Raw genomic sequence first — 8,574 nt, 5'->3', positions numbered from 1 at the left:
AATGTTTCTCTCCAATATGAACTCTTAAGGCGTGAAAGGCATGAATTATCCCAGAAAGCCTTGTGACAAACCTTACATTTGAATGGTTTTTCTCCAGTATGAATTCTCCTATGTGTTTCAAGTTGTGATCTGCAACTGTAAACTTTGTTACATTCTTCTCATTTGTAAGGTTTCTGTCCAGTATGAAGTCTATGATGGCATTGAAGGGATGACTTCTGATTGAAGGTCTTGCCACACTCATTACACTTGTAAGGTTTCTCACCAGTATGAACTCTATGGTGGCATACAAGGTATCACTTCTGATGAAAGACTTTGCCACATACATCACATTTACATTGTTTCTCTCCTGAATGGGTTATGTGATGTCTCCCTAAGTGTGAGCTATAATTAAAGGCTTTCCCATACTCATTACATTGGAAAGATTTTTCTCTCATGTGTACTTCCTGTATTTGTGTGAATAATGAAGAATGGAGGAAATTCTTCCCATACTTATTAGAAAGATGGGATTTGAGCCTACAAGAAATTATTTGGGATGTTGAAGCTGAGGAAGCATCACTCTGATAGACTGGTCCACTTGATTACCAATTTTCCATTCAGTCTGAAATATGTGCAGTTCAGGCAGATGCAAATGAAAGCTTAATCCAAGCTGATCTTTAATAGGCTTGTTTCCAGCATGCCGTTGATCATGTCAGTCTGTACTACCAGTTAACTCTTTGGTTTCTGTCATGGGTGCTTCATGGCCATTTCTTTCCATTTCTTGCCACTGAAACCCAAAGTCATGAATATCTTTCTTGGTTTCTGGGAAGCAAAAATCTCCAATGTGATGATTTTCATGTCTTTCCAACGTCCCTGTGTGGAACACTTCTGTATTGCCTTGCCCTGTTGATGAGAACTCCATCATGGATTTTAAAGAGCTATCCACAGACTCTAGGTTCCTGTAGTTTTCCAACATCACGTGCCTGTATAAAGGCCTCTGCACAGGGTTCAGGCATTTCCACTCCTCCACTGAGAAATTTTTTTTTTTTTTTTTTTTTTTTGAGATGGAGTCTTGCTGTGTCACCCAGGCTGGAGTGCAGTGGCGCGATCTCGGCTCACTGCAAGCTCTGCCTCCCGAGTTCAAGCCATTCTCCTGTCTCGGCCTCCCAAGCAGCTGGGACTACAGGCGCCTGCCACCAGGCCCAGCTAATTTTTTGTATTTTTAGTAGAGATGGGGTTTCACCGTGGTCTCGATCTCCTAACCTCATGATCCGCCCACCTCAGCCCCCCAACTCCACTGAGAATTCTATAGCCACATCCCTGAAACTCAAGTGTCCCTGAGGAAGAGCTGCTATCCCTGGCTCCTTTTCTTTGCTCTTCTTGGTGGCTTCTTGACATAACATGAGTCTTTGGAAATCAATCCCGGACGTCTCAATTTTCTCTGAGTTGACAAAGAGGGGCCGGAATTTCTGGGTCTGTGGGGACCCCACGTCCCCGATATAGCAGCACCAGAGAACTTGAGACCCTTTCTTTTATGAGTCCTTTATTGCTTACTCAGTTATGCCTCATTAGTTACTAAACCTGATGAATAAGGAAGCCAATATTTAAGGCACTGGAGGACATATCACTGGCTAGTGACAAGGTTGTTAAATAACATCAAGGTTCTTGATGTTCACACTTAGCATTCTTTTCCCTGGCTAGATGTGGTGGCTCACGCCTGTAATTCCAACACTTTGGGAGGCGAAGGTAGAGGGATCACTTGAGTTCAGGAGTTTGAGACCAGCCTGGGCAACATAGCAAGACACCATCTCTACAAAAAATTTAAAATTAGCCAGACATGGTAGTGCACATTTGTAGTTCCAGCTACTTGGGAGGCTGAGATGGGAGGATAACTTGAACCCTGATATTCAGTGCTACAGTGAGTTATGATCACACCACTGCACTCCAGCCTGGGCTACAGAGACTCTGTCTAAATAAATAAATAAGAAAAATAAAACAGTATTCTTTCAATTGAGTCAGCTTGCAATCCTGGCAAGAGAATTTACTGCATTTTATCGTGGGGCTCTGTGGTGTAATGGCGAGCACTCTGGACTCTGAATCCAGAGAATTTACTGCATTCATGCACTATCTTCTAATCCAAAAAATTTAGTAAGCAATATTTTCCTCAATATTAACATAATTTTAGGATGCTGAAAGAGTTCATTCAACTGACCAAAACATTAAGCATTAAACTAAAAAGCAAATTTACAAAGAAAAGATAGATTTTATTTTTAAAAATTATTCCTAAAAATGTTCAATTTGGATCTAAGGAGACTTTGAGAATGTAGTGGTGATAAGGATTCTGATTCTGGCTAACATTCCTTGATGATGGATTTCATCTCATCTTCACAGCATCCCCATGAGGTATGTATGTATTATTAGTCCTGTTTATTGATAGATAAATGGAGGTTTATGAACATTAAGTAACTTGGACAAGGTCATGTAGTTAGAGCCAGAGCTATAACCTAGGTCACCTGGCCTGATTCCAAACCTTGTGTTCTCAATTGAGAGGAAATGTGTGGGCCAAAGTATTCCAGATTTCTCAGAAACTCTGCAGTTCACAGCATAGTTTCTTACTTTTTTTTTAATGCCAGCACATCTTTTCAACAGACTCTAATCCTAAATTGCAGTGCTGATGTTTTCCAGGAATTAGACAAATCATGAACAAAGTGAGTATTTCTCTGCAGAGCATTCTGCAAAACACAGGTAAGAGCAGACCTCTCCATGGCAAAGCTTCTCTTTGCCCAAGTAGTTGTAGAGACTGTCTTGTTTGTTATTCCTAGTAGAGAGACCACTTTCCTGCTGAGAGCGATTCGTTCAGAAAATACGTTTGAGAAGGGGTCACGCATGTGAGGAGAGCAGCTGTGAACACTCATACAGCTCTTTGTTCTCTAATATTTTCTATATTCAGTTCATAATCCACTTGAGCAGTGGTGCCAGCTGGCAGGTCCAGCAGCTCATTTTTCTTCTCATTTTCAGCAGATCATCTAGTTTCTTCCCTGTGGGTTCCTACCCCCATTTCATAGCCACTCACCTATTGATAAACAGGCTCTGCCTAAAGCACGTCTCATCTTCCAGTCCATCAACGCAGGATATGAAATTTTCCCAAACTCCAAATTACTATTGTAGTCCTTAATTCAACATATATATTTAAATGGGGACTGTGAACACACAGATGATGAAGGGCTGAAGTAATGAGTCCTTGTGCCTGGGTTCTAGTCCATCTGATAGTGGTTTACCCTCTTTGGCCTCTGTTCCCTCATTTATTTTGCAGATTAATTCAGGTTACTAATTCTTATGGGTTTTAAAGGATGCTGAATTCCTAACTCCCAGTCCCGAGAACGTGACCTTATTTAGAAAGATGGTCAGGGCACGATGGCTCACGACTATAATCTCAGCACTTTGGAAGGCCTAGGCAGGTGGATCACTTGAGGTCAGTAGTTCAAGCCCAGCCTGACCAACATGGTAAAACCCAGTCTCTGCTAAAAATACAAAAATTAGCTGGGTGTGGTGGCATGCACCTGTAATCCCTGCTACTCAGGAGGCTGAGGCAGGAGAATCGTTTGAACCCTGGAACCTCTGCAGTGAGCTGTAATGGCACCATTGTGCCCCAGCTTGGGTGACAGAGCGAGACTCTGTCTCAAAAAATAAAAATAAAAAAAGAAAGAAAGAAAAATAGGGGCTTTATAGATGTTCAAGTTAAAATGAGATAGGTCATTAGGGTGGGCCCTAATCCATTATGACTTATGTCTTGATTTTTAAAAGGTGGAGAAATTTGTATACAGACAGATACTAGTAAGGGAGAAGGCCGTCTACAAGCCAAGGAATGCATAAGGCTGGGAGAATCTAGGAGAGGCATGGAATGAATTCTCCCTCACAGTCCTCAGAAGGTTCCAACCCGCCAAATGCCTCCATTTCAGACTTTCAGCCTCCAGAACTGTTGAGACAATACATTTCTGTTGTTTAAACCACCCGTTTCTGGTATTTTGTGATGGCACATTAGCGAATTATTGCACTAGACAGCTGACTTTGAATTAAGCAAAAGGGAGGTTTTCCCAGGTGAGCACAATCTAATCACATGTGCCATTTAAACTCATTTAAAAGAGTAGCCAAAGAGAAAGTCAGAGCTGTTCCAACCATGAGAAGGAGTTGATGAGGCAGTACAGGGGCTCTGAAATGGAGGGGCCCCATGGCAAGTAACAGAGGGAAGCTTCTAGAAGGTAACAGTGATCCAACTGAAGACAAGAAAAGATTAAATCCATCTAACAACTGCAGGAAGCAATTCTGCCAACAACCTGAATGAGCCTGGAAGTGAATTCTTTCCCAGAGCCTCCAGATGTAGGAGGCCAGCCTGACATGGATTCCCCGAGCTAGAGACCCCGGATGAACCCATGCAGATTTCTAACCTATAGAACTATGACATAATAAACACGTGTAGTTTTAAGCCACTGTCTGGGGTAATTTGTTATGTAGCCATAGAAAATACACCCTAGCTAGCAAGTATTGAATGCTTTCTTCACCAGTCACTATTCTAAGTGTTTTACATTCAAAGAAAAAAAAACCCACAGCTAAGTATTGCCATAGAACTATTGTTGTCCCAAAGCAATAAAGATAAATTTACAGCTGGGAGGGGGGAAATTATGTGACATCTGAGGAACAGCAGCCTGCAACAGACAGACGATAAACAGAACATCCTACTAAAGAGAGAGCAGAACCAGTAGAACAGACAGAATGGGAATTAAAAATAAACACAATAAATGTCTTTATAAAAACAAAGAAGAATGTCAGGAACATGACGCATGAACAAACAATTATGAAGAACCACTTAGAAATATTTTTTAAATGTAATCGTTGAAATACAAACATAGTAAATGGCAAAACAAATCATGCCTGATGGTCCAGTAAAAGCCTGGGGCATCATTTTGCAACTCCCTGTGAGAGTAAATTTCCAAGTGCATAGAAATTACTGTCAGAAGTTTTTGAAAGTCCAACAAGAGACTAAAAAATATCTTTAGCGGAATATAATCTGAATGTTTAAACAAGATAATCTTTTAAGAATAGAGACTCTTGAAATAGGAATTAAGAAGTACTATATCTAATTTATTCTCCCTCCCCAAATATCCCACTGTATTACTGAGGCTAAATAAGCCTATTATACATGTGAGGAAAATTCAGAGCAAAAACTTTTAGCCAGGTCACAAACATGATTTAGCTGCACCTAGATTCCTATGTAGACTTACAATTACCTCTCCTCAGGAGCTCGTAAACTTACAATTACCTCTCCTCAGGAGCTGTAAAGTTAAGAAGAGCAAATAGAATATCAACCAGGCTGAAAGGCTGACCCAGGTGGGGATATTCACAGGCGAATGTTAAGCTTTGGCCAATTTCCAGCCTCTGCTTTCCTCCCCTCCTCACCGCTTGTCCCAGGGCTAACCCTGAGGGTCAACAGGAGGGATACAGCATCCCTACAGATGGCCTAGCTCCTCCTTGTCCAATTTTCCCCTAGTTGAAGGAGAGTCCAGCCAGGCTCCAGAACAGAGTGCCCTTAGTGCCCTGTCTAGTGCCACAGTGAACTGGACACAGAGGATGGAGAGCAGACATACAACCAAGGTCAAAAGCCAGTAGCTTGTTACAAAGTAAGCCAACTCTGGCGAAGGGGGCTAAGGTACTGTGAACCCAAAATATCTGAGACAGGTCTCAGTAAATTTAGAAAGTTTATTTTACCAAGGTTAAGGACACACCCATGCCACAGCCTCAGGAGGTCCTGATGACATGTGCCCAAGGTGGTTGGGATACAGCTTGCTTTTATACATTTTAGGGAGATGTGAGACATCAATCAATATGTGTAAAGTGTACATTGGTTCAGTCAGGTAAGGTGGGACAATTCTAAGTGGATAATGGTGGGGGCCTTCCAGGTCATAGGTAGATAAGAGACAAAAGGCTGTATTCTTTTGAATCGTTGATCAGCCTTTCACTGAATACACAATACAGGGTGTATTCACTGAATACACTGGCTCAGTGAATCTGCATTTTTACATAAATAGGGCAGAAGAAGCAGTCAGATATGCATTTGCCTCAGGTGAGCAGAGGGATGACAATTTGTACCTGTGAAGATAATTTGTGAAATTCAACAGAACTGTTTTAGGGTAAAGATCTTGAGGTCTACAGTGAATTTCCTTGTGGGCAAATTGTGAGGGAGGTAACTCATATTTTTAGCTATCTTATTTAGGAATTAAAATGGGAGACAAGTTTGCCTGATGTAGTTCCCAGTTTGACTTTTCCCTTGGCTTAGTGATTTTGGGTCCCAAGATTTATTTTCCCTTCACAGTACAAAGTCCAAATGCAGGAGATCAATGAATTAGGAAAGCCACAATTAAAGTAACTGGTGAACCAAGAACAAGGTGGACTGGAGAAGTTCCACTGACAAAGGGCACCTATCTGGGACAGCCTTTTCTGTAGACTAATGGGGCGTTTAGAGCATGAATGAGTGACTTGGAGTTTTGCCCCCGAACTCCAGCTCAGTGGTCCGAACCCTACTACCACTGACAAACTTTTCTGATATTGACTCTCAACCTGACTAGAAATGAAGGGTGTTTCTCATTCTTAGATTTTTCCATCAGGATACTCTACAGATTTCATTTAGAAGTCTAATATCATTTGTCACACTCTTTGCACATCAAGCTCTGTCTGTTGCCACCTGAGTGGTTGGGACTTACCTGGCTCAGGCTATGACTAGACTGCTTCATCCTGTTGTAGTTGAGTGATACATGCAAAGAGTCAGAAATGTGACAAAACTTCCAAGAACAGGAGAGGGCATATCACATTTTATAAATCGCGAAGTCTGTGAGTAAAAGTCTTTGTGCATCATGTTCTGAATATAGACATTCTTGGAATCTCAAAGGTGGTCATTTAGATCAAATCAAAGTAGAGTTGACCTTCAAACAACATGGGTTTGAACTGTGCATGTTCACTTATATGTGGTGCCTCTGCCACCCATGAGACAGCAAGAGCAACCTCTCCTCTTCCTCCTCCTCAGCCTACTCAACACAAACATGATGAGGATGAAGACCTTTGTGATGATCCACTTCCACTTACTGAATAGAAAGTGTATTTTCTCTTCCTTATGATTTTCTTAATAATATTTTCTTTTCTCTAACTTACTTTATTATAAGAATACAGTATTTAATACATATACCATATAAAATATGTATTAATTGGCTATGTATGTTATCAGTAAGGTTTCCAGTCAACAGCAGGCTACTAACAGTTAGGTTTTTGGGAAGTCAAAACTTATACTCAGATTTTTGACTGCACGGGGGTTGGCATCCCTAATCCCCACATTGTTCAAGGGTCGATTGTACTATTTTTTGCCTAAAGTAGTTATGTCAAAACTACCGGCAAAAATTTTATCAGAGTTGGTGGTCTTGGATCCATGATATAAGAAGACATTCATGAAGGATCTGAGTGAATCCAGGTATGAAAGCTCTATAATAGATTATTAAGAGAAATTAGGGAATATTCTTAGTATTACAAGAGGTTGATGTCCTAAAGGACAACTGCATATGGACTTTTCCTTTTTGTGTATGTAACTAACTCCCTCAGTCAGTGCATGTGGACTTTTGTTGACTTTTTGGAAGGAAGGATATATCTCAGCACCCATTTTCCCTTCCTAAGGGCAACTTTATTTCATGTAGGGGAATTATTTCTCCCAGGGATAGGCAGTCTTGGTGGCACTAAATGTGATCAGGACCTTTGTTGCCTTTCCCCAGCAAAGGAGTGTGTGATTTCATTTGGGACAATAGGAATTTCTCTCCTGGTACTTTGAATTGCCAGCAAGCTGAATTAAGACAAGGAAGACAACTTTTGAGCTTTTCATTCTAAAGAGAAGCCCAGAGTGGATCCTGCTGGCTAGATATCTGGAAGCTGTTCTAAGACTTGTCTTGGTTCTTCAGTTGTCTAACCTCCCATCCATCTGAGAGTTACTACAAAACTCCCTCTGCTTCTTGTTAACTGCAACAAAAAGAATCTCAATTGATATGCCCTCTGCAAAGTAGTATACAGTTAAGGCATGGCTGATGTCTGCTCTTGCACTGACTCGGTTTGTGATTCTGAGAAACTTTGTTAGCCTCACTGAGCCCTAGCATCTTCACCTGTAGAATGAGAAACAAAGCCCTCCTTCCAGGTTGTCAATGGAATTAAGTGAGTATTTATGTGAAAGCCTCCTAGCTTACCTAGAAAGAAAATCTGTGAATTTCCCCGTCAAAGTGGTTCATTAACAATGAAAAATTAGGCAGGGCACAGTGGCTCATGTCTATAATCCCAGCACTTTGGGAGGCCAAAGCAGGTGGATCACGATGTCAGGAGTTCGAGACCAGCTTGGCCAACATGGTGAAACCCCATCTCTACTAAAAATACAAAAATTAGCTGGGCATGGTAGCGCATGCCTGTAATCCCAGCCACTCGGGAGGCTGAGGTAGGAGAATCGCTTGAACCAGGGAGTCAGAGGTTGCAGTGAGCCGAGATCGCACCACTGCACTCCAGCCTGGTGGCAGAGGGAGA

The 8,574-nt window shown here is 41.5% G+C and overlaps 1 pseudogene; it reads right to left on the bottom strand.

Moving 5' to 3' along the window:
- Positions 1-408: 408 nt before the first annotated feature.
- LOC101177748 lies at positions 409-1,379 on the bottom strand (annotated as a pseudogene).
- Positions 1,380-8,574: the final 7,195 nt, after the last annotated feature.

The sequence above is a fragment of the Nomascus leucogenys genome, chromosome 18 (genome assembly GCF_006542625.1).
Source record: "Nomascus leucogenys isolate Asia chromosome 18, Asia_NLE_v1, whole genome shotgun sequence".
Classification (NCBI taxonomy): domain Eukaryota; kingdom Metazoa; phylum Chordata; class Mammalia; order Primates; family Hylobatidae; genus Nomascus; species Nomascus leucogenys.
The sequence above is the reverse complement of the archived record's forward strand: the minus strand, read 5'-3'. Positions and strand labels throughout refer to the sequence as shown.